At 35.0% G+C, this 25,594-nt stretch overlaps 1 protein-coding gene and 1 non-coding gene across 6 annotated transcripts in view; one reads left to right on the top strand and one right to left on the bottom strand.

Moving 5' to 3' along the window:
• The window catches only part of dac (dachshund family transcription factor), a 1,230,461-nt gene that overhangs the window by 893,478 nt on the left and 311,389 nt on the right, over positions 1–25,594 (bottom strand). The gene's annotated exons all lie outside the window — the stretch shown is intronic.
• On the top strand, positions 10,533–10,606 carry TRNAS-GCU (transfer RNA serine (anticodon GCU)). Its single transcript has one exon. It is a non-coding gene; the product is annotated as a tRNA-Ser (tRNA).

A 25,594-nucleotide genomic window follows, 5' to 3' on the forward strand; every position in this document is an offset into this window, starting at 1 on the left:
ATTAGAATAATTCATACAGAAGAAAATCAAATCGACATAAACCAGTGTGAAGACAGTTTTTTTTTTTCCTTTTCCTATAAAACTAACATTTTTGACTTGTGTCACTTTTCCAAAGGGCTACAGAATTATTCAGATTATTTTCACCTATCTGCTTGTATAGCAATCAGCCATTTCTCTCTGGCCATTACCGCAATAGAGCGCTGCAAACATTGGGCAAAGACTATTTTTTCCTTGCTTAACGGTGCTTCATCGAAGGAAAAGTGTACTAAAAGTTACGTTATATTTAACAGGTAGAATCACCTCTTATATTTTTATCCATCGGTCCCCTTCCACCCTGTATAGAGTCAGATTCTGATTTTACAGAAGGCCTAACAGACAAATCACCGCTTCTGTTAACAATCCTGAAGTTAATGAAATTAAAGAAACCTCATATTCCTTTTCCTCTCAACATATCACAATTAACCACAGACTTAGCTCAGTCGGAAAGGGCTTGTCTGACGATCCGGAGTTGCGCTCGGAAGCAGGTTCGATTCCCGTTGGGCTGATTATCTAGTTGGATTTTTCCGAGGTTTTCCCTAACTGTAAGGCAAATGTCAGGTAATCTATGGCGAATCCTCGGACTCATCTCGCTACCACCATTTACATCTACGCTAAATAAACTCGTAGTTGATACAGTATCGTTAAATAACTAAGTAAAAAATTATATTAAAATTTAAGTTACAAAAGTTGCTACCATTTTATGTTTTATGTAATTTTATATATGCTTAATTGATTAACTAGTGGATTTACTCGTGTTAATTATGTAAGATTTGTCCGGCTTACAGCTGTTTCAGTGCTTCACGCACCATCTTCAGAGCCTACTAGATCACGGCGTCATCTCGAACTTCTCTGTCTCTTATGTGGGTGTGTTTGATTGTTGAAAGGTGTCTCAACACACAGATCAATTTCAGTACACACACACTATTTTACTCCACTCTTCAACACCTTTCAACAATCAAACACACCCACATAACAGACAGAGAAGTTCGAGATGACGCCGTAATCTAGTAAGCTCTGAGGATGGTGCGTGAAGCACTGAAACAGCTGTAAGCCGGACAAATCTTACATAATTAACACGAGTAAGTCCACTAGTTAATCAATTAATTGTATTCAAGTGTTAAAAGTAGTGTACGCAAGATTCAGAATGGTTTATATATGCATCTCATTTTAAGGTATAATTAAAATGCTGAAAGATATCTACTTAAAATTTAGAAAAAAATATATGAATAACAGCTTTGTTTCTTGAAATTGTGATGTAAGTCTAAAATTTTATTTCTGGGAATACATTACTTATTGTATCTCATTTACTTAATTTCAAATGGATAAAAGTTTGTTGAAATTGTTTCAATTTCTGAAATTATAACGATACAAAAACTGCCAATTGTATTATATTGTACCCAAAAGTTTCTCTTTTTTTAATATTTCGTTCATTTTATAGAATGCATCGAAATATTAGGCGACCGGGTAGCTCAGTTGGTAGAGCAGCTGCCAATTGTATTATATTGTACCCAAAAGTTTTTTTTTTTTTTTTTTTTTTTTTTTTTTTTTTTTTTTTTTTTTTTTTTTTTTTTTTTTTTTTTTTTAAATAGATTGCATCGAAATATTAGGCGACAGGGTAGCTCAGTTGGTAGAGCAGCTGGCTACGGACTGGAAGGTCCGGGGTTCGATCCCAGGTGGTGACAGGATTTTTTCTCGTTGCCAAACTTTCAGAACGGCCCCGAGGTTCACTCAGCCTCCTATAAAATTGAGTACCGGGTCTTTCCCGGGGGTAAAAGGCCTCATTCTAGTGCCAAGGTCATGGAAAGAATGGGGCTCTACCTCCATGCCCCCCAAGTGCCTTCATGGCATGTTACGGGGATACCTTTACCTTTACCTTTACCTCGAAGTATTAACTTATCGAATTTATATTTATAGTAAGTTACAAATACATTACGTACAACAAAAACATATAATTTGTAATAAAAACACAAAAATTCCAGTGCTAACTAATCTGTAATTGAACCGAAACATTTAAGAAGGCATTTCCTAGTATTTTACTGAATTTTAAGTTGTTAGCAACACACCTACGCCTTGAAAGGAACATCATTAACTGCAGCAATCATAACGCACGCCAAACTGTTCCAATTGCCGCGAAACTTCTCCAGAAAATGTCTAATTTCCGTCAGTCAAACATACACAAGGTTTCCCGCGCGTACTTCCAGACGAGCTGAACATCTCGTAGGCGAACTCACTGTATAAAATGTGTACAGGAATTTGATCAATAGACTGTAACATGGCGTGTTAACAGTTCTCTCTTTTAAAATTGTATTAAGACTCTCTACTTCAAAGTAATGCAACAATTTCTTGCGTGTTATCTGATTCCTTCTCCTCTTAAAACGGCTTCAGTGCAACAACCAAACAGGGGTTAAAACAATTTAAAAGCCCACTGCTCCCATTTCAATAAATGACGGACAAGTTCAGGCTGCATAATACGCTGCCAGATAATAATGCCAATTTAGACTCCGGCATTTAGAACTTTAATTTCCTGTTGTCTGTATTACATATCAAGAAGACAAGTTCACGCTGGATGCCTTCTACCAAACCACACGTTCACTTACAAGGGGTGTCAAAAGTTTCGCATCATTCTGCAATGTATAATTTCCGAAGTACTGAAGCAAGGAATCTACAGTTATTTTATTTATTTAGTATATTTATTTCTACTAGCAGAGTTAAGGGGACACGCTACTGAGATTTCTAATCTCCACAATTTTGAATGTATGGTTTTGAAATTTTAAAATCGAATAGATGTTGATGAGTTACATGTGCACAATTATTTTTAAAATTTTATGTTGAAAAATGTACTCGGAAAAAAATAAAATATAAAAAAGTGTCCATAATTTTAGTAAACAAATATCTGGGTCTCATACAAAGATAATTTGTTTCTTAAACTTTTAAAATGATGCTAAGACTACCTACAATGAAATGGTGCATGGGTTTGTTCCTAGTCAATACAGTTCATCAGTAAAAAAAAAATAACTTTTAACATTGACCAAATTGACGAAAACTCAGTAGTGTGTCCCCTTAAGGGTATATGTAAGTGAACGACCACAAATATTATCAGAAAATGCAGGCTCTAAATTTATAACATTTTATAAGAAAATGAACTCACAATTGGACAAAACTTACAAGGTACCACAACAAGACTTATTAGAACTTAAATATCTGATAAAAGTATAAAAAGAATACTAATAATATTTTTCAAACCAGTTTTATCAGACTATGAAAAAAACAAAAATAATTCTGCAGTTACATCATTAATTGGTAACCATAACATCGTTATGGTCTCTCTGACATTTTTAAAATTTTTCCTGCATGTAATATACAGTTATTTCTGAAAAGTAGACTACTCTCAGACATGTAGAGTTGTTTATTTTAATACAATTAATTTTTTATTTGTCCTATATAAAATATATTAAAATTTACATAATGTTTTGTGACCTAATTTTTCTATTTTCATAGAAATGGGCATAAATGCATGTTAAATCAGTATACCAAATTTTATAATTCTATCTCTAATGATTGTGAAGTTATGAAAAAATATGTGTGAAAATTGTCAAATTATGGAAAATTTAATTTAAAGTAAAAAGTGAATACTAAAAAATATTATTAGTAAATGCAGGCTCTAAATTTATAAAATTTTATAAGAAGACGAACTCACAATTGGACAAAAATTACAAGGTGCCACAACAAGACTTATTAGAACTTAAATATCTGATAAAACTATAAAAAAGGTTACTAATAATATTTTTCAAACCAGTTTTATCAAACTATGAAAAAAAACACAAAAAATTCTGCAGTTACATCATTAATTGGTAACCATAACATTGTTATGGTCTCTCTGGCAGTTTTAATATTTTTCCTGCATGTAATAAACAGTTATTTCTGAAAAGTAGACTACTCTCAGACATGTAGAGTTCTTTATTTTAACACAATTAATTTTTTATTTGTCCTATATAAAATGTATTAAAATTTACATAATGTTTTGTGACCTAATTTTTCTATTTTCAAAGAAATGGGCATAAATGTATGTTAAATCAGTATACCAAATTTCATAATTCTATCTCTAATTGTTGTGAAGTTATGAAATAATATGTGTGAAAATTGTCAAATTATGGAAAATTAAATTTAAAGTAAAAAGTAAATACTAAAAAATATTATTAGTAAACTTTTTTATACTTTTATCAGATATTTAAGTTCTAATAAATCTTGTTGTGGTACCTTGTAATTTTTGTCCAATTGTGAGTTCATTTCCTTATAAAATTTTAGAAATTTAGAGCCTGCATTTTCTCATAATATTTGTGGTCGTTCACGTACATATACCCTTAAGGCCATAAAGCCTTCTCTTTCACTCAACCAGTATAAGAACAATAGTAAATATAAAAATGGCAGAAATACAGGAACAATATACAATTAATAGTAATAATAACAATAATAATAATAATAATAATAACAATAAAATGAAAACAAGTTTAGTTACATGTAATTCTAAGAATCAAACAATTAAATCCATGTGAATTGAAGTAATTGTTAAAATAATAAAGAAAATTTATATATTAAAAATAAAAATCAAATATTAGAAAAAATTACATTTTAGGAAAACTCACTGTCTAAGCAGCCTAGCTGACAACAGGATTTCGAAATTAGTAAATGTCTGACAGCCCCTTAAGGTATGATGTAGGAAGTACCAATGACGAGAAATTGAAACGGTGAATGATGAAGAGTATCGGGAAGTATTATAATGAGGTATACTCAATGTACCGGTGATCTGAGATCGAGTATTTAGGTTATGGTTGGAACATAAATACACAAGACGAGACGACAGATAACTTGGGGTTGAGATGCGCAGAATTTGAAATAGAAGAGAAAGACAGTGCAAAGTTCTGCGATCTTTGAGCCGGAGTCAAGATAACGATTCGAAAAATGGTGAAATATGATCGTATCGTCGGACATTGCATACATATCTTATACACGTATTATGAACACGTAATTTTTCCCAGAGTTCGGTGCTTCAGTCAGTGACCAACACGTCATAATAGTCAAAATGCGGCATTACGAGTGTTTGAGCTAATGTTTGTTTCAGTGGAGCGGGAAAGAAATGCTTAACCCGGCTTAACGAGTGAATAGACGAGATATTTTTTACAAGTGTGCTTTACTTGGTAAATTCCAACTTATGACTTTCAATCCCATCTGAACATGGATGTTTATTGAATGCCAATGAGATATCGCGTCTTGTCTTAGAAACTCAACATGTTGAACCTGTATCAATGGAGTCCGACAAAAATTCTCAATGGGTTATCATTGCAATATACATGAAGATTGTTATTTTTATTTAAAGGATCTTTTGAAGTACAGAGGTTTTCAGTTACTTATTTAACGACGCTGCACCAACTACTGTGTTATTTTAGCGTCGATGAAATTAGAAATAGCAAAATAATTTTTGGTGAGATGAGGCCGAATTTTTGTTGTTTCAAAAGCATTTCAATTACAGAATTTATACATTCTATGACAAAATGATACTGTAGAAATAGGTCAATGACAAGGCTGCGTATTAGTTCTTGCGTACAATACAATTAGTATACAATCTAAAACCTCAAACATAACTATATGGCTTCTTTAAATCTGAATTAGGAAGCAGATGATAGCATCTGTAGAATGGAGTTCGTGTAAGATTAGTTCCTAAAAAGTTAATATGTCCGTCTTTTCAATGTTACCACCCATTCCCAGATATCACCAAAGGAAGTAAATTGTAATGTATGTACGGAAATAATAAAAATAAAAATAATAACAATTTATTTGTAATTGATCTAATATAAAAATATTTTTTCTCCCAAACTTGAAATTCATTGGTTTGACTAAACAGTTTATGATTTATGAGATTTAATTAACCTAAGAATGTAATTTGTTTGACCACGTGAAATGATTATTATGAAATTCGAAAACCATATATCAATTTAAAACTGAAAATAATAATGTATTACTTATTAACAGGGAACGGATTTATATGGACTAAAAATATATGAAATATGTAAATATATATGTAGTTATTTTTACCAAAATATGGAATTAAATATGGATTTTTACCAAAATATGGAATTAAATATGGACTTAAAATTATAAAAAAATGACTATGTACGTTAAATATTGGTACATTTTAATCAAACTAAACAAAAAATATAATGGACGTACCTTATCTTCCAATGTAGTTTCAACAAAACACAATTTTTATTGTCTGTTACCATAACAATAGGTTACAAACATTTCTTTCAAGTGCTGAAAAGTGAATCTTCTTCTATTGTCTCTGAGGATAGATTTATACTGACTAAAAGAGCGTTCGACGTCACAAGAAGTAACTGGTACATAATTCAATTTCACAATGTCTGCTGGGGATAAGTCCAAGTTAATCTTCACTGTTGATTCACCACTCATCACAGCAACAACCTTTTGTAGTTCTTCATATCCAGGGTTTTTTGAAAGTACAGTGTCCACCTTAGCTCTTACTGCATCTGCAACTTTACCTCTACCACGATTCAGTTGTTCCACAGTACTATTTATAATTTCAAAACTTTCAGATAGTGAAAGGTGCCTATTTTGGAGACTTTTGAGCGTTTTTATGATGCATGAAAATGTATGCTGAATGTGAGCTAAGTCATTCTTCACACTTATGTCACAGGTAACTGTTTTCGCAGTATCAATTGAGACTGCATCTTCAGAGTCCAATGCAAGGAGAACATTGTTAATAGAGTCTATATGTTCGGCATAATATTCAACTGCTTCTAGCCATGTACCCATCTAGTTAAAATTGGCTTTGGTGGCAATGGAATTTCAGGGTACATTTCTTTCAACACGTTAACTCTACTGGGAGCTTTGAGAAATACTTTTTTCACTGATGAAATCAACAAATCTACTTTAGGGAAATTGTCTCTGACCACTTCTGCCACACGATGAAATGCATGCGCCACACAAGTAAAATGAGTCAATTTAGGATATACAACAGATAATGCTTGTCCAGCTTTGACCATATAAGGGGCAGCATCGCTAATAAAGAATAACACATTATCGTACATAATACCCTTTGGCCACAGGATACCCATAGCTTCGTTGAACAGTTTAACTATAGTTTTGTTATTGCACTTTTCTAGAACATCACAATGTAAAAGAATTCGTTCAGAATATTGTTCACTTAACAAACCGATAACTACATTACCAACAAGTCTACCTTCTTTGTCGGTAGTCTCATCAATGGAAACCCAAATTGAACTATCTTTAATTTCATCTCTTATCTTCTGTATTGTCTCATCGTAGATGGATGGAGCATACGTCTTCCTAAGTGTTGACTCATCCGGGATTGTATGTTGAGTATATTTTTCAAGGAATTCCCTGAAGACCTTATTCTTTAGTTTGTAGAGAGGAATATCAGCAGAGATGAGAGAACGGCACAGGTCGATGTTAAACTCAGATCTTACATTCGATGTTGTTGGTTGTGTTAAAAACAATTGTCTCTGCTTGGAATTTAGTTGTTTGTTGGCCTGATGTTTACTAGTTGTAATGTGTTGTTGCACCAGGAACTTTTGTGTAGATGATACTGCACACTGACACAAATTACAAAATAATATTTTATTGTCAGTTGATAAACCATCTTCTTTAAATTCTGAAATGTAACTTGTTAGTTTTGATTTTAAATTGACTGAATGACGTACTTTTGGCATATTTACCGTCTTTATAATATGATTTACAAAACTGAACCTATGTGTACTCTGACTGGCATTTAACTGTTGAGCTGCACAACTGAAGTCTGTTAAAAATTTTAAATTAAATTAATACAGTTTTGTAACTTACTTTCCCATTGTTGATAGGACTGCTAATTTTCAAATAACTCTGATGTTAAAGGGATTACTGAACATGTGTTTAAATCTCTATTGTTGAAATGTATTTTTAAAAGTTAATGGAATTTTGTTTTGTTTTATTGTTAAACCTAATATAATATGGACTGTTTTATATGAAATATGGAAAATATATGGAAATTAACGAAAATATGTACTAAACTCTAAAATATGGAAAAATATGGAAAATAAAAGTAGGATTTTTCAACCCTACACATTGTGAAACATAAAGATAATGCAAAATATAAATTATATTAGCTTTATAAGTAAATATGTATTTACATATAAATCCTTTCCCTGCTTATTAATATTAATATTATTAATTATTAATAAAATGATGTTCTAATTTCAAATAACACTCGCTAGTAACTTTCGTTTGAAAGGTTGTCAACATAACAGTTAGAAAGTACCTGCTAGTTACAGACTAGCATTTGTCAGTATCGAAATTCGAAACAATGTTCGCTAAAGAAAAATTAGCTTCACAACTAGAAAATTACTATAATCCACTGGCATATTACGTAGTAGTAGGGGCGGGGGAATGGTCAGGTTACACCGTTATGCTATAAAGTAACAAGATCCAGACTATATCTAAGTCGCCAACAACCAAAATATTAAACATGTATTTTTGTTTTATTTTAATCTGTATATAAATTTCGAGCATTGTCCAAAATGTAAACTGACAATTAATATATTTTGATCTCTGGCATTATACATATTTGAGTTCTTTTTACGAAAAAAAAAAATGTTTTTTTGCTTTATTTAATAAGAAATAGTTCAGTTGTTGCACCAGTCGTACTTTTCACACTTAATAGACACAAAATATAAAATGCTTTCATTTTCATACTCACATATGTGTTTCTCTTAGCCAACTATGCATTAGATTGTTGGCAGAACTGAATGAAAACGATTCGCCAGGGACTCGAATCCGGTACTCCTGAGCCATGTCAGTTCTACCAACTTTATCAGGTGCGTACCTGCAACAAAAGAAAAGAAAATTAATTATATACTATACAATATATAAACCTACATAGTGTACTACCCAAGGGCAGCTCTGTCACTGCAAACCCAGCATTCTCCATTCTTTCCATTTTCTGCCTTCCTCTTAGTCTCTGCATATGAACCATATAAAATTTACTATGTCATACTTCAAAAGTTAATATTTTTTGCACTCTCAAAAAGTTATTTAGAATTTTTTTACTCTCTGGAGGGTTTACCCAAAACATAACATCAGCCTGATAATGTGTAAGAAACGTACTCAGAGACTCATGTCATGGAGTCAAGATCGTGACTTGTTGTGTTGTCTTAAGCAGGGACGTCAAACAGTCACTAAGAAAGCCATCTCGCTCATTTCTGTCTTACTTTTCTTTGATTTTCCATCACTCACTATACTGTATACTGTATTAGAGTAGCAAATTCTTTACGGTACTATAAAACGTGTTTTTCGATTTGTTTCCCGCATAGATAGTCGACTGAAAATGGTGGCTCCGTTCAAACGTATTGGTGAAGCTAACATTGGTGAATTAGAATTATAGTAAGTGAATTAATATTTTATTGTATTAGAATACTTTTTCTTCTAATCGTGTAATAGTCAATTAAATCCCACTCGACTTTTGATTTTCTCTAGATAAATCAAAGCCTCTAGTGCAGCGGTGACCAAAACTCGAACGGCAGTGATTACACGCGAGAGACAGTCTAAGAAGTAAGAACACAGGGGAGAGGTACATGGCATGAAAACTACAACCAGTGGTGGTTCGTGCACCAACATTGAGTTCTTCATCAACCCGCGAATAAAAATAGCAAGCTTTGCTGTATCAGTAATGTCATTACTGTCATCAAGAGGCAATAAAAAATATATACAATTTTTTTTTTGCTTTTTTTAAATATTCCTCATGAACACAATCAGAAATTTCTTGAATTATCTTCTGGATATTTAGTTGAGAAATATGCAGTTTTCAAGATTAATTAACTTTCATTGGGCAAATTATTTCAGCCACCTTGATCATTACGCTTTTATAAAACTCTCCTTCGTTGGAAGGCTTAAGAGAACGAGCTATTTCGTTTACTTATGTCATCTTTCTTTTCATGACGATGGTTTAAGGCTGATTTCAGTTCTTGGAGTTTAATAGCATCTTTCAATACTACACTAGCACGTAATATTCAATCATTTCTTCTATATTATTGTTATTATTATTATTATTATTATTATTATTATTATTATTATTATTATTATTGTTGTTGTTGTTACTGCTGCTACTGATAAAGCTATCATTATTATTATTAATTTTATTATTATTATTATTATTATTATTATTATTATTATTATACAAATCTGGTTATCAGATAGTAGCTCCCTGTAAAGCTTTACAGGGAGCTACTACCTGAAAGCCAGATTTGTATAATACATTCGTTACAGAAGGTACGTTAACAGAAAGTCACAATTTAAGTCACACAGTATCGTGTGCACTCACAGTTGAGTTCTGGCGTCTTGTCAGCTCATGTGAGTTGTGTGGATATATATATATATATATATATATATATATATAAAGGAAAAATTGTGACGATGTCGTGTATAGTTCCTGGGGTAGCTCAGTCGGTAGAGCGTTCGCGCGCTAAGCGAAGGGTCCCGGGATCGATACCCGGCCCCGGAACAATTTTCCCTTGAAATTATTATTATTATTATTATTATTATTATTATTATTATTATTATTATTATTGTTATTATCATTATTATTATTACTGTTAATATTATCATTATTATTAAATCAATAACTAGTAAATAACTGATAACAGTCATCGAAATATTAAAAAAATAAATTAAAATGGAGATATAGCGCAGTAATTATTTTATCCTTCAGGAGAAGATGTAGGCCTGTATATATTCAGGCACGTATATAAGAATTATGGTGACACATGCTGATAAATAATAATAATAATAATAATAATAATTATAATAATAATAATAACAACAATAACAATAATACCTGTTATGCCTGTGTATCAGCGTAATGTCCTGTAATATCGCTTCTATATGAAGAATCCACTGCAAGAATGATGGATGTCACTTTCTTGTCGAAAATGAACCAAGACTGTCAATGCATAGCTTAAGACTTATAGAATGTACATACAGAGTTATATGGCATTAACACTGATAATCATTGACCAGTAATGATCGGAAAATCACAGTTAAACTTTGAGCGCTAAGCATTTGAAACTTTCAATTGCTTCTCCTGCAAAATGTATTCCAAATGACATCCATTATTCTTGCAGTGGCCTCTTCATATATTACTACTAATTGAACCGTTGAGCAAAGCAACATATTATATTTTCTCCGACAGAACAGCGAATAAATTCCTCTTCCCACTCTGTACGAAAACTTCTGTTCCTGCTAGAGACAGAGGGTTTGTAGAGCGACATGGTACCGACACTGCTTACCTTCAGTACGTAAGCGAGACAGAGAGCAATGTACAGGAAACTCCCCTTACCAGTATTAATGTTTTTGATTAGCCTACACGATGTAATCACGATACCTAGTTTGGTCACCGCTGCTCTAGTGAGATTACTATTGATAAAGTATCGACTAAGAACTTTAAATATGCAATTAGATAAAACTAGAGAAAACTGCATATAACCTATTCTACGTACCTTTGCCGAACGGTATTAGTAGCCTACGATGAGCAAACAGAGAGGAGTTCTGTATTGGCGGGTGCAAGTCAAGTGACATTATCAGTGGCAGAGTCAGTGTTGCACAAACGAAGTGCCACGCTTTTTATATCGATTGCCCCAGCAAACAACAATCGCTATATTCACGTATTCAAACAGCCTCTCTCTCTCTCTGTAAGTCTGTATGTCTGTGTGACCTTTAGAAGATCGGCCCACTTGTCCCACAGTAATTTTAGTATTCTAAATGTGACTGATGATCTTTGTTTGCCCTTCGGAAAAAATTTAATGGCTATTAGCAAAGAATAATTTGTGCTGTGCTGACATTTGCACTCTACACAATACGGCGTTGTAATACAATAATTAATTACCATCGACGGTCACGAAACCATCGCGACCTGCATTGCGTACGTCGGGACGAGGGGGGAATCGGTGACAATAGTGACTACACAGTCCAAGGCAGGAAGAGACACGTCTCTAGATTGGGAGCGTCTGTGGTTCAAGTACTAGCGCGCTGATCTTCTATTAGGCGGCTCGGGTTCTATCCCCGGCGATGTCGTTTTGGAAATTGTGATGCAGGAAGATGATGTTGCAGACGGTTTTTTTTCTCGGAGTACTCCCGTTTCCCGCTATCATTCCATAACACAAGAGAAGAAATGTCAGAAGGAAGTGAAAATGAGGGAGGAGTACGTCAAGGATGCCCTTTATCACCTACCCTGTTCAGCACCTACTTGGAGGATTTAGTAAGGAACTGCTTTCAGAACATGGGAGGAGTGATAGTAGGAGGGAAAAGAATAACGTTCATAAGATTTTCTGATGATATGGCGTTGTTAGCAGAAGAGGAAATGACACTAAAGGATATGCTATTGGAACTAAATGATAGCTATGAGCAGTATAGAATGAAGATAAATCCAAATAAGACGAAAACCGTGGTCATAGGAAGAAAAATAAATAAGATAAACTTGCGAATTCTAAATGAGGCAGAAGAGTAAGTGGACAGCTTCAAATACTTGGGGTGTACTATAAGCAGTAACATGAACTACTGTCAAGAAGTCAAAAGGAGGATAGCAATGGCAGAGGAAGCTTTTAATAGAAAAAGATGCATCTTCTGCGGACCTCTGGAAAAAGAACTAAGGAAGAGACTAGTGAAGTGCTTTTTATGGAGTGTGACATTATATGGGGAAGAAACATGGACATTACGACGAAGTGAAGAGAAGCGAATAAAAAGCATTTGAAATGTGGATATGGAGAAGAATGGAGCGTGTGAAGTGGACACTCAGGGTAAGAAATGAATCTGTGTTAGAAAGTGTGGGTGAAGAAAGAGTGATGCTGAAACTGATCAGGAAGAGGAGGAAGAATTGGTTGGGTCACTGGTTAAGAAGAAACTGCCTACTGTAGGATGCACTGGAAGGAATGGTGAGCGATAGAAGAGTTCGGGGCAGAAGAAGATATCAGATGGTAGACGACATTAAGATATGTGGAGGAAGGCAGAAAATAGGAAAGATTGGAGAAAGCTGGGTTTGCAGTGAAAGACCTGACCTTGGACAAAAAACTAAATGAAATAATAATAATAATAATAATAATAATAATAATAATAATAATAATAACAAATACATTTCGGTGAACTAAAACTCTATATTTGACTAACAATATAAACCCCATATCACATTAAAAAGCAATATGCATACGTCCGAAGCTTTCATGCAGCTTTAAGGCAGAGTTTTAGCTGTTGCATATACAGGGTGGGGCATGGGAACCAAGTGTTTTTTAAATGGCTTGTACTCGGCCATTATGAAAGGTAGAGACATGCGGCATGTGACAGTCCATTCCGTGGCTCATAGCATTTCACCTGCAGTCGGCATCTTGGAGCAGTGGAAGCATGTTTGCGTATGATTGTTTTGTTAGAAATGGCGAGTCGGTGACCTCGATACGGCGTGAGTTTTGCTACAGATTCAATATTAATCGCAATGATTCTGTTCCCGTGCGTGACACAATCTTATGTTGGATTAAAAAATCTTAAAAAAAAATAGGCGCAATACTAAAGAATAAATCGCCCGGCCCCCAACACAGAGTGCGTAGGCTACTCCAGAAAATTTTCAGTCAGATAAGCGATACTGCGCAGCCCAGGCCGCTCTGCTCGAAGACATTCAGCTGCTCTTGGAATCAGCAATCGTACGGTAAGACGGATTTTGCATGGCGATTTACATTTACACCCATACAAGATGGGTGGTTTCAGCAAGATGGGGCCACGGCGCATATCTTCAGAGCGTCAATGGCAGTTCTTTGCCTCCTGTTTTCCAATCGTCTCATTTCGAGATTTGGTGATGTTCCATGGCTCCCTCGGTTCCCTGACCTATCCAAGTGATTTCTTTCTATGTGGGTGCCTAAAGGCACGTGTTTAAGAGGATAAGCCCCAAATATTAGATGAATTAAAGGACACAGTACGTCAACACATCACCCAAATCAACAGAGGTCTCCTGGAAAGAATAGAGGTGAATTTTCGTCAGCGCCTTAAACAATGCGTCAACACAGACGGACATCACATGCCAGATGTAATTTTCCGCTCATAATTGAAATGGTATGTTCTCACAAACGTTTTTCTACGAATAAAATGAGTTGAAAACAAAAACTAACTGTTTTATGATTATTTTAAAAACACTTGGTTCCTATGTCCCACCCTGTACTAAGGACGGGCAACGTAACGGCAAACTTTGTCGAAGTAAGAAGCAAGGCGATTCCTTAACGATTTCAACAGAGATCTCCCCCATGGCTAGCACTTAAGTTTTCTCCCCCTCTCCGGAACTTCTATCAGAAACGGAAGTGCCAAATATACACAATTCCGTTTTTCCATCCCAATTTCCTTGGATAAAAGAAAGCTTCTAAATGAAACTCTATATTCGAATATAAACCTAGGCTGAAAATGGAGTAAGATATATTCGCTTTTATTATTCTTCTTCTATCTTTCTTCTTTTTTTTTCACTGTCTTAATTAATCACATCTCCAGGGCTCAATAACACAGCGGGTTGAGAAGCAAGGAACGGAAGAAGGTAGTAGCGGGGGAGGGGGGAGCAAGGGGATACAAGTAACCCTCTGCCCCTGTAAACAGGAAGGATGGGCAGAAGGGGATCTTACTTTATGTAATTGGATTAAGACCACTCCTATTTTCTTCTTGTTTGTGCCTGCATTCTCCGTCTCTTTTCATGCTTTTTCTTTCAGACAATTACTTCGGCTCCAATAGAAATATTCCACAATATCAAATAAATTTATTAAGTTTATTTGGGCAGAATTGAGAAACAGTGAATCGAAACATTAATGCAAATTCTGTCAGGAGTTACCACTGTTAACCCTTAAATTGGCAAGACTTCATTTCTCACACTAGTTTATTAAACCGTGTCGGACTGTAAAGAAAACAACTATCGCAATGTCTATATTTTATATGTTGTACAATATTATCGTATTGTGAAATTTTAATTTCCCTACCATTTTTTCTATTGTTCTATTAAAATTATAGCATATAGATTTTATAGTAAACTTTTGCTATCGATAATTCCATTTACGAAAACTGAATTTCATTATTTTTTCTACTTATAAGAAACTTAAAGCGTATTCCTGTCTCTAGACTGCATCTACACACCCTATCCTTCTTAGCGTGCCAAGAAATATCCAAGAAGTTTACAGTGTAATTTTCTACGCCACTTTTGTCATTGACACTGAAATTTTATCTGTATGTAAATAACCTTGAACTCAAAAAATTTCAGCACCTAATCCTTCTTATCAAATAGCCCACAACTTTCTCTCAAAATCTAGTAACCTAATTTACAACGCTGGAGTATAACTTAGGTCTACGTGTGATCCTGAAACTGCACAGGTTGCAATATAGTAATTTGTAAAACAAATTTGTTTTGCAATTCGCAAATCCTAAATTCACAGAGTAACTTTCAATTCCGCCCTTTTTCTAGCTAGGAAAGCTGCACGACAAATTACAGCGTCTAGACAGAAAATCGCAGTGTAAACACATACAACTAAAACAGGGCTATGTTATGTCTTTTTTATTATTATGTAAACATATATATCATCACTGTCTGGAAGAAGGGAGGAAAACCTTGCTTCAACACTAGGACAGACTTTGTGTTATCAGTGTTAACAGAACCCACGCATTCTAAAAGACATTAGGACCTACACAACTGCTGGCAATTAATTAATTTCTAAACAAAATACCACAACAGTTTGTACTTTAATATTTTACCCTCCTCAACATCATCACTATCATAATGTTTTTTTTTTCGCATCTTTTCCCTTCTTTTGCATAATTTCTTTCTTAGTTTTATTTCTTACCCTTTTCCGACGTTCTCTTTTACACTTTTCTCTCTTTCGCTTCTTTTCTTTCTCAGTTATATCTCTCATTTTTTTATTTTCTATTTATTCAGCTTCTGCATTTATTTTTCTACAGTTACACCAATAGAATGCTGCACCGTTTGCTGAACGCCTAGATCGTCGGATTTCTACGCTGTTAACTCGTGTTCGAATTCAAATGCAAAATTTTGGTGGATAAAGACGGTGTTAGGTTTATGGTGCTCTTTTTTCCCCTACCAGAATTCAATCATCGCTCCAGTAATAATAATAATCATCATCATCATCATCATCGCACTGGTGCGCTATAGATTACCACCCACGACGCACCAAGGGCAACACTGCGGCAAAGAGTCTGAAAGTACAGGGTGTTCCTCCTGGAAGGGGACACTGGAATGAATGACGTCAAAGACACGTATACCAGCCACTGGAGGAAAAAAAAAACATATTTCCTTCAGGTTTTTCTTTTTTTTTTTCTTCGTAATCATTTATTTGTTTATTTTTATTACTTATTTGTTTCTTTGTTTATTTATTTGGTTTTAACAGGGCTAAGCCCAATTATAATAGACGTTACAAAAAATTATAGTCGCTTATGTCATGAAAAAAAAGGTGGAGATGAAAAATGATGTAAATACAATATACAAATATAAAAATGAATATTAAAGAATAATAAGTAGACAGAAAATATAGCAATATTAGTTTAAATGGACTATCTTCAATGTTTTAATAAGAAAAAGATTATATTTATATGACATCATCATGATTTATACATATGGTATATGATTATGATTTATATATTTATATGATTTATATTTATAAAGTTTATATTTATATAACATAATAGATAAATTCCCAAAGATACAAAATAGGATAGCAATGGCAAAGGAAGCTTTTAATAGAAAAATGAGCATCTTCTGAGGACCTCTGGAAAAAGAACTAAGGAAGAGGCTAGTGGAGCGATTTGTGTGGAGTGTAGCATTGTATTTGGGCAGAAACATGGACATTACGGCGAAGTGAAGAGAAACGACTAGAAGCATTTGATATGTGGATATGGAGAAGAATGGAGATTGCGAAGTGGACGGACAGAATAAGAAATGAAATTGTGTTGGAAAGAGTGGATGAAGAAAGAATAATGCTGAAACTGATCAGGAAGAGGAAAAGGAATTGGTTAGGTCACTGGATGAGAAAAAACTGCCTACTGAAGGATGCACTGGAAGGAATGGTGAACGGGATAAGAGTTCGGGGCAGAAGAAGATATCAGATGATAACGACATTAAGATATGAGCCGTTCAGAGCAGAAGTGGTGTAAGTCAAATAATGTGGGTTAAAGTAAACATTCTGTAAAATACAGCGCAAAGTAGGAATTAATATTCAATTTATTTAACTATTAGTAGTCAGTAGATAGCAAGAAGGCCATATTAATTGCTACTTTGCGCTGTATTTTACAGAATTTTTACTTTAAACCTCATTACCCAATTTTGACTTACACCACTTTTGCTCTGAACGGCTCATGTGTGGTTCATATGCAAAGACTAAGAAGAAGGCAGAAAATAATAACAATAATAATAATAGTAATAATAATAATAATAATAATAATAATTTATTTATTTAATCTGGCAGAGCTAAGGCCAGTAGGCCTTCTCTTCCGCCCAGCCAGACTCTAATTCTAATTAAATACATTTGCTTACATAGTTATTACATTAATATCTAGATCATAAAACAACATGAAAGTAAATAATGAAAACTGGATAGGAAATATTGGAGAATGCTGGGTTTGCAGCGAAAGATCTGTCCATGGGTAGGACACTTATGTATGTAGACTATGTACTGAAATATGATGATTTTTTATTTCCTAAAATTCATCTGATTTTAAGGGAGCGGAATGTCTTAAAAATTGAAAAATATGGTATTATGAAGCATAAGGTCATCTTTTTGTTAGTTTCTTTTTATCCAAGAATCTTTCGTATATGAAACTTTGGCTGCCCTTCACCCTCCCGCTGTAGTTTCCCCCCAAAATTCGTTTGATTACACGTGTGAAACTATATTACGGACCTATTGGCAGACAAGTAAGGAAGTCTCTATTCAATCCTATCAGTAATAAAGACAGTAATATTTTTGAAAATTGCCTTTACTCACTGGAGTATTATTTTTCCATCTCGTTTATTACAAGCCCCTTCCCTTGTTTTCCCCTTCTTCCAGCCCATGCCGCCCAGTCTCCCAGGGGATCCCCTGTAAAGTAGCAGAAAAGAAAGAGAGACAGAAAAAAAGAAGAGCAAGCAATTTGATACGGAGAATTGCCCGAGATGACGTGGGGAGAGCGCGCCGGCTACAAATAAGCCTACAAATGGCTCTATATTCATATCACAAAACTGTATTGTCTTCCGCTAAGTCTACTTGTTTCCTTCCTTTTTTAATTTGTATGCTATTGGGGTTGCAATAAAAGTTTTAACAGACTGCTCACAATTAGATAAATGTCAAGAGTTGACAGACTTTTTAGAGGAATTATCATACACAAAAAAACAAGTGAAAGCACAATCTCTGCGCGAAGATTAACATCACCTGGGATACGGCTTAGCACAGACAGGCATCTGGAGGACGTGAAAAAAAAGAATAACTCAAACGCGAATAAACACCGTCTAGAACAAAAATCACTTATGTCCCATCAGCAGTTGAAAATATGAAATTTCAGAACTTTGACTCATACTGAGATAACAATTTCTTCCTTAATGAGACGATTATATGATTTTTAAAACTTCTACAATTTTCATTCAAAAGTTATTACATTATTATTATTATTATTATTATTATTATTATTATTATTATTATTATTATTATTATTAATAAAGCGCACAAATTGTGCATAATTGAAAGTCACTTAGATTGAACAAAGTTAATCACTGATAGCTCCCGATTCCCACAGATTAGGATATGGCATCTATCACATGTCTTGTTGCATAAGACACACACACACTTGTCATCCGGTTCGTGGAAAGACTGGATTCTGCATATCTTGTGGTGGTATCAATGAACCGCCAGCGATGTCACGAAGTGGCGGAGCTTCTGGTTCGTGTCTGTCCAGGTCCGGTTTATCATGGCCTCCGTTATTTAGTATTTAGTATTTATTTATTTAATCTGGTAGAGATAAGGCCGTCAGGCCTTCTCTGCCCCTCTACCAGGGGATTACAACTGTAACATGAACAATAAGATTACAATTAATATTAAATTTACAATTACAATTACAATAAAAATTAAAGTAGAAATCCTCCCAGATGTCTTCCTCTTCCTTATCCTCTCGTCTAGTGCTTTCTTCCAGTTGGAAGTGGAGGGCAGATCGAGTTTTGTTCTGAGTTCTTCTATCAAGAAGGTCTCTTGGGCGAGCACGTACACCAGCCTGGATAGAGTGTGTTTTGATACTCCTAGTGCAGCCTTCAAGAAGCGAGCCTTGACGTTCTCTAGAGTATGGAGGTCTTTCGTGCGCAGTTTGCCCCACGTTAGGTCTAGTCCGTATGTAAGTATGGGGACTATCTTGGTGTCGAAGATGATCACCGCTGTTTTGAGTGATAGCTTGGTTAGTTCTCTGATGTCATGAATGGCTTTAGCTCTTTGCTTGGTGTGTATCCTGAATGAATTTGTTGTGGTCTGTAGTGTCAGTCCGAGGTATTTGACCTCGTTTACGGTTTGTAGAGGTTCTTGTTTCAGGAAGATTTTGTCTTCTTGGGATATCTTCCCCCCTTTCCTGAATATCATGTGCTCGGTTTTGTGCTTGTTTACATTATTAAACTACATAAACATACCTACAAAACTATCGTCTATAATATGAGTGTTGATACTTTCTCGATAATTTAATTGAGCTTAAGAACTATATCTTGTCATATTTTTTCGAGACCGAAGATCGAAAAAAAATTATCTTTTGACAACATACACGAGTTTAGAAACTCAATTAAATTATCACAGAGAAAATATCAAGCACGAATTGTATTCAGTGAGATAATTCCGATGCGAGAAAGATGCTATTTTATAGGAATTTATATAATTTATCATTTTCGTAGCATATATTGTTACCAGTACACTTATCTTTGAAATTGAATTAAGGTTCGGTACTTTGGTCCTCTGTTATGAATTTGTGTGGTCCCTGGCTGGGTTACAGGCGCGGCGCCAGATGTGCAGGGAAAAGATGGCGAGAAACACCACGTATATAGTGCTTTAAATTCCTCTCTTGTTGCTGAGAGTAGAGTGGGAAGTCGATAGACGGGTAGGGTAATAAATTTCATAAAATGTCAGTACTGAGAGAAAAAGTGAAATTCGATTGGCATGTGTAATTTCCAAACTCTGAGATTTTAAGCTACTGTATAGTGTGATACGCAATTCGTTTGAATTTTATTTTTTCTTCTATCTTGTTTGAAGGACCACAAGGGCAGACCTCGAGGACCACAGGTGGTCCGCGGACCGTAGTTAGAGAAACGCTGACTTACAGCATCCCGGTGAAATCTCTCGTAATTGAATAAGTTTGAAATTTTACGCAATACTGATTGAATAATATAACATGCTTGCTGGCGCCTGTCTACGTAGAAATAATTCCAACCGTTTGAAGTAAATTGTACGCTTCAGTAATTTTCCTTCATTCGACTGTAACGCTCTTTTCTTAGCAGTAACCTGAATTCAATTTACTACACGTCAATAATATAGCGAGGAGGAAAGAAATCCATGAATCCAGGGAAATTGACAATCAGTAACAGCTACAAATGCATGCTCATTTGCAAGGGATTTTTTTTTTCTGTGTGTCACATATATAGAGACGAAACGACATGAAAAAGATTAAATGTCAAAACTCAGTTCTGGATGTGTCATTTAAAATGTAACGAACTTACTTCTGTTCTTGAAGCGAGGGAGTCAGAGATTATGAAAACGCCTGAGTGAGAAAGAGAGAGGGAGAAGTGGAGGGAAAAATGACTTTTCTCTTCATAAAAAAGAGAGTATTTGCGAAACACTGGCCGACTGAATCAAGAGAGAAACATGCGTATTGAAATGAAGTCGGATATCCCATTAAAAGTTGCAATGTTACTGGAGGATTTCTCACCCAGCAACGGAAATTACAAATTAGTAAGAGAAATTTAACTTGACGTCCAATCTGACTTCTCCATTCCCAGTTAAATAATCGCGTTTAAGACGGATATCGCATTTTGTTCTCTTAATGTCGATCCGCTACGCGATATTGCTTGCAGACGAACAAGCCCTTCCATCTGAGGATGAAGAAAATTTACGAAAAGAAAAATGTTTTTAGCCAGTCCTTATGCAAATAAATATTTTATTCAACCTTCGACATTTCATGTTTTAAAAGGCCAACAAATTTCAGAAGCTAATTAGATCTTTAGACTTAAGATGTAACAGATTTTATAAAACAGTTATATTACCGATTGTTCTTTATGGTTGTGAAACTTGGACTCTCACTTCGAGAGAGGAACAAAGATTAAGGGTGTTTGAGAATAAGGTTCTTAGGAAAATATTTGGGGGTAAGAGGGATGAAGTTACAGGCGAATGGAGAAAGTTACACAACACAGAACTGCACTCATTGTCTTCTTCTCCTGACATAATTAGGAACATTAAATCCAGACGTTTGAGATGGGCAGGGCATGTAGCACGTATGGGCGAATCCAGAAATGCATATAGAGTGTTAGTTGGGAGGCCGGAGGAAAAAAGACCTTTGGGGAGGCCGAGACGTAGATGGGAAGATAATATTAAAATGGATTTGAAGGAGGTGGGATATGATGGTATAGACTGAATTAATCGTGCTCAGGATAGGGACCAATGGCGGGCTTATGTGAGGGCGGCAATGAACCTCCGGGTTCCTTAAAAGCCAGTAAGTAAGTGAGTATAATAATGTATAAAGGGGCTTCAGCATTCGATATTTTCAAAAGCTGATTTTGAAGAAGGTTATTTTACGTCTCTAGAATATGGTCTGTCTTCAAATATGACTTTTGCGGAATATGATTTTCATTTTTAATATATCAATGGAGGGATTTGGGAGAAAAACTGGCAGTTCCAATTCAGTACTTTTCGAGATAATGAAGAAAAACTTACCGCCAAGCAATAAGCATGTACAGAAGAGGTAGGTCCAAAATGCATTATAACTGCGAATGTAATTCTTGGAACTAACCTGGTTCTTCGACCAAACGATAGAGCGTATTTCTTTCTTCCTCTGTGCATAAATAGCTAAAAAATGATGAAAATTGGAGCTGCCTGGTTTCTCCCCCAAACCCCTCAATTGTTCTAGATTATGAAATATCATTTCTTTGATACAAATTGTCATATTAACACTAAATTGTAATTCTGTAACTCTTAGAATTACATGTAACTAGACACATATACATTTTACTATTACTATTTATTTATAATAATAATAATATTACATTATTATATTACATTATTAATATTATTATTATTATTATTATTATTATTATTATTATTATTATTATTACATTGTTTTCTGTGTTACTGTTATTTTTTTATTTGCTATGCATTTTATACTGGTTGAGTGGATGAGAAGGCTTATGATCTTAACTCTGTCAGTGAAAAAAAATAAATGAATTAAATTTAATGAACAAATAATTTAAATTGTAGGAAACATCATCGTAATATCAGTCTTCATCACTATAATGCATTGTAAACAGTCTATGAGGTCTAGTTTTGAATCATGAATAAAACGTCAACTTCAGCACAAACAAAACTTTTCGATTGCTGGTAAAATTTATGTTCTGGGAATAATAAGTTAATTAAGTCGTAAAATATCGCTGCAATCTAAAAGTATTTGGAATAAATTTGAATAAGGACCAAAAAAAAAGTTTCCTTCTCAGGCAGGATTCGAACCACGAAAGTCTTAGTTACCAGTCTATCGTGCTCTGGAGTGAACAAAGCTCTGAAATCAGTTACAAGGGTCGGTCCGGTTTTTTTGCCACTACTGTACATAGTGTAAATAATATAAATTATAAATATTAGTGTAATTGTTAAAGTGGCCTATGTTTTGTTCTGCCCAACTTGACCAAACAGAAGTCGCGTGAGCTGACACAAGTACTTGGCTTGCTACATGCACGCACTCATCCGCTACAACAAAAACTCCAGTAATACTTAACCTTGTAGCCTCATGGGACAAAGTATGGTCCCTATACTGTTTTCGCTGTAAGAAAAATCCTGATGTAAACATAAGCACGTTGCTGTCATGCCCGTGATTGGCTCCCAGTCGAAACACTCACACTACGCAGGAAAATATAGTCCGTATTGGTTTTATTTGAAAATAAAAAATTGAATTCTAGTTGCTAAATATGATGAAACATATAACTTCACTCATATGTAAAACGCTATGTAAAAGAAAAGCTACTTTTATATTTTGTTATGTACTATGAACGCGGATGAATACCAACAGTAATACCGAGGTAGTCTGTTCTTGTAACAAGCTGGCGTCACTCGAGCTCGTAGTTGTTCACGTAAACATGTGGTATTGAAGTATAGCTTCTTCATCCTCGGTGTGTGTTGTTATTAATCATAAGAGTGGAAACTCTCTCAAAAGCGAAGAAAAACAAATAGTCTTAAATGTATATAATAAGTTAAGTGAGTTTTAATTACAATAATTATAAAGTAAAAGTTTCCTAAGCAAACGAATATATAGTAGTGAGGTTAGGCCTACTTGACGAGTAACAGGAAATGTTTAACATGAAACAGAATGTACAACAGTAGGCGGGAACATGTACTGAGAATCTATGGCGCCAAACTGCGGCCAATGAAGCCTCACTTCAGTCACGTGGTATTGTTTATATTAGGATTTTTCTTACAGCGAAAAGATTATAGTTATAAGTATTTGTAATGCTTCTACGCAATCAAGTTAACAGATTGTTAATATTGTACTTCGTTCCCAGTTTTGTTAAATCCGAGTTAACTGCAAGTGGTGAAACTGCCAGATGGAAATCCTTACTTCTCTTTTCACCCCTCCCCGTCCTCTCTCGCTGAATGTTAATTGTAGCTTTTAAATCCGAAATGACTTACCGGAATCACAGCTACTTCATTTGTACTGCGAGATTAACAATGCTACAACAGTGAAAACAGAAACTCAGAATAACAATCGGAAAGTTCATTAAATGCAAGACAGAGCGCGAAAGATGGGAGTTAATAGTTTCCCCATTTATATTTCGAGAGAGAGAGAGGGAGAAGGCGAAAAATGAAACAAAAAATATCGTTCTGTGTTGCCTTCATCCTCACGGATTTGCTTCGTTGAAATATAAATTGGTTTTTCCTTACTGTTCACTTTGGGTAAGGTCAGGTCAGGGATGTAGGACTGGCAAGAGATTGCTAAGGGAGGGGGTGAGACTGTGCGAGGGATCGTGGGATGGGGTTAAGAAGAAGAAACATAGACTGTTTTTTGACCTCACAAGATCCAATAACAGACAAACCAATTTTCTTTCCTCCCCTACTGACTTCCTTCCTTAACATTGATATATTTGCCACTTTCCACTCCATTTTATCTACAACCGTGTCTCTGAAAACGATAAATTTTTCTCGTCGTATCTAACAGGCTTTTCGTCCGCTGACCATTCCCATCCCTTCCTACACCTCGTGCCCTTCTGTCTATCTCTACAATTCTTCCATCTCCGTCTCTTTCTGTGGTTAGATTTGGACCAAGCTCTCTATCTCGCTCTCATCTCACACCACTTGTTGCTTCCCCTACTGGTTAGGCCACACACACACCACACATACAATCAATGCGGGGAAGCAGTACCGTAGCAAGGGGAAGTACTGTAACACTGGATAAATTCGACGGAACTAGAAAATAAATGCACACACACATAAACAAAACAAAAAATAAATGAATGTCTCTTAGGTTTATATTTGAGTTTGTAGCATGGGTGAACAATACTGCAATTATGCTTTAGTTAAAGGGATACGAAGGGTGGAAGGGAGTAGGGCGAGAGAGGAAAAAAAGGGACAAACACAGCGAAACAGACGTCTAATGACAAGTGATCAAAGGGAGAAGGGTTCGGAGTAACCCGAGTGAATGCACTACGTGGGCGGTGAATCCAGCCTGGGCATCGCATCGCGAATGGACAAAGGAAACTCGTTCGTGCCGACGACAAACAAAAGAGTGGCGACATCCGCACCTAGCGACGCTGCTCAGATCTCGTCTTAACCGTTGCTCAGAAGGATTAGAGTAGCTGCTCTCGTCTGCAGTATGTCGAAGTTACGATTCTGGGCACTGTAATTGCATTTTTTCTTCTCCGTTTTGAGACTTGTATCCTAATAACTCAAGTATCTGAGATAATATATTTAAAAGGGTGATTTATTTATTTATTTATTTATTTATTTATTCATTCATTCATTTATTTATTTATTTGTCCATAAAAGAGTAAAAAAACCCATAGGACTTGTCAAAGAAAGAACGGAAAAACAATAATTAAAACAGATAAAATTACAATAAATTAGCACCAATGTAAACCCACACGTATTTCATCTTAAACTGTAGGGACAGATGTTTGTTAAGGGGATAGGATGGTACTTTTTGGTGGGGGGAAAAAATCAGATGTTGAGTCGCCATTTTTAAACTTCCTGCGTTATGGATTTTTAAATCACTCGCCCACGTGTATTGT

This window comes from Periplaneta americana, chromosome 2, assembly GCF_040183065.1.
Source record: "Periplaneta americana isolate PAMFEO1 chromosome 2, P.americana_PAMFEO1_priV1, whole genome shotgun sequence".
Taxonomy (NCBI): Eukaryota; Metazoa; Arthropoda; class Insecta; order Blattodea; family Blattidae; genus Periplaneta; species Periplaneta americana.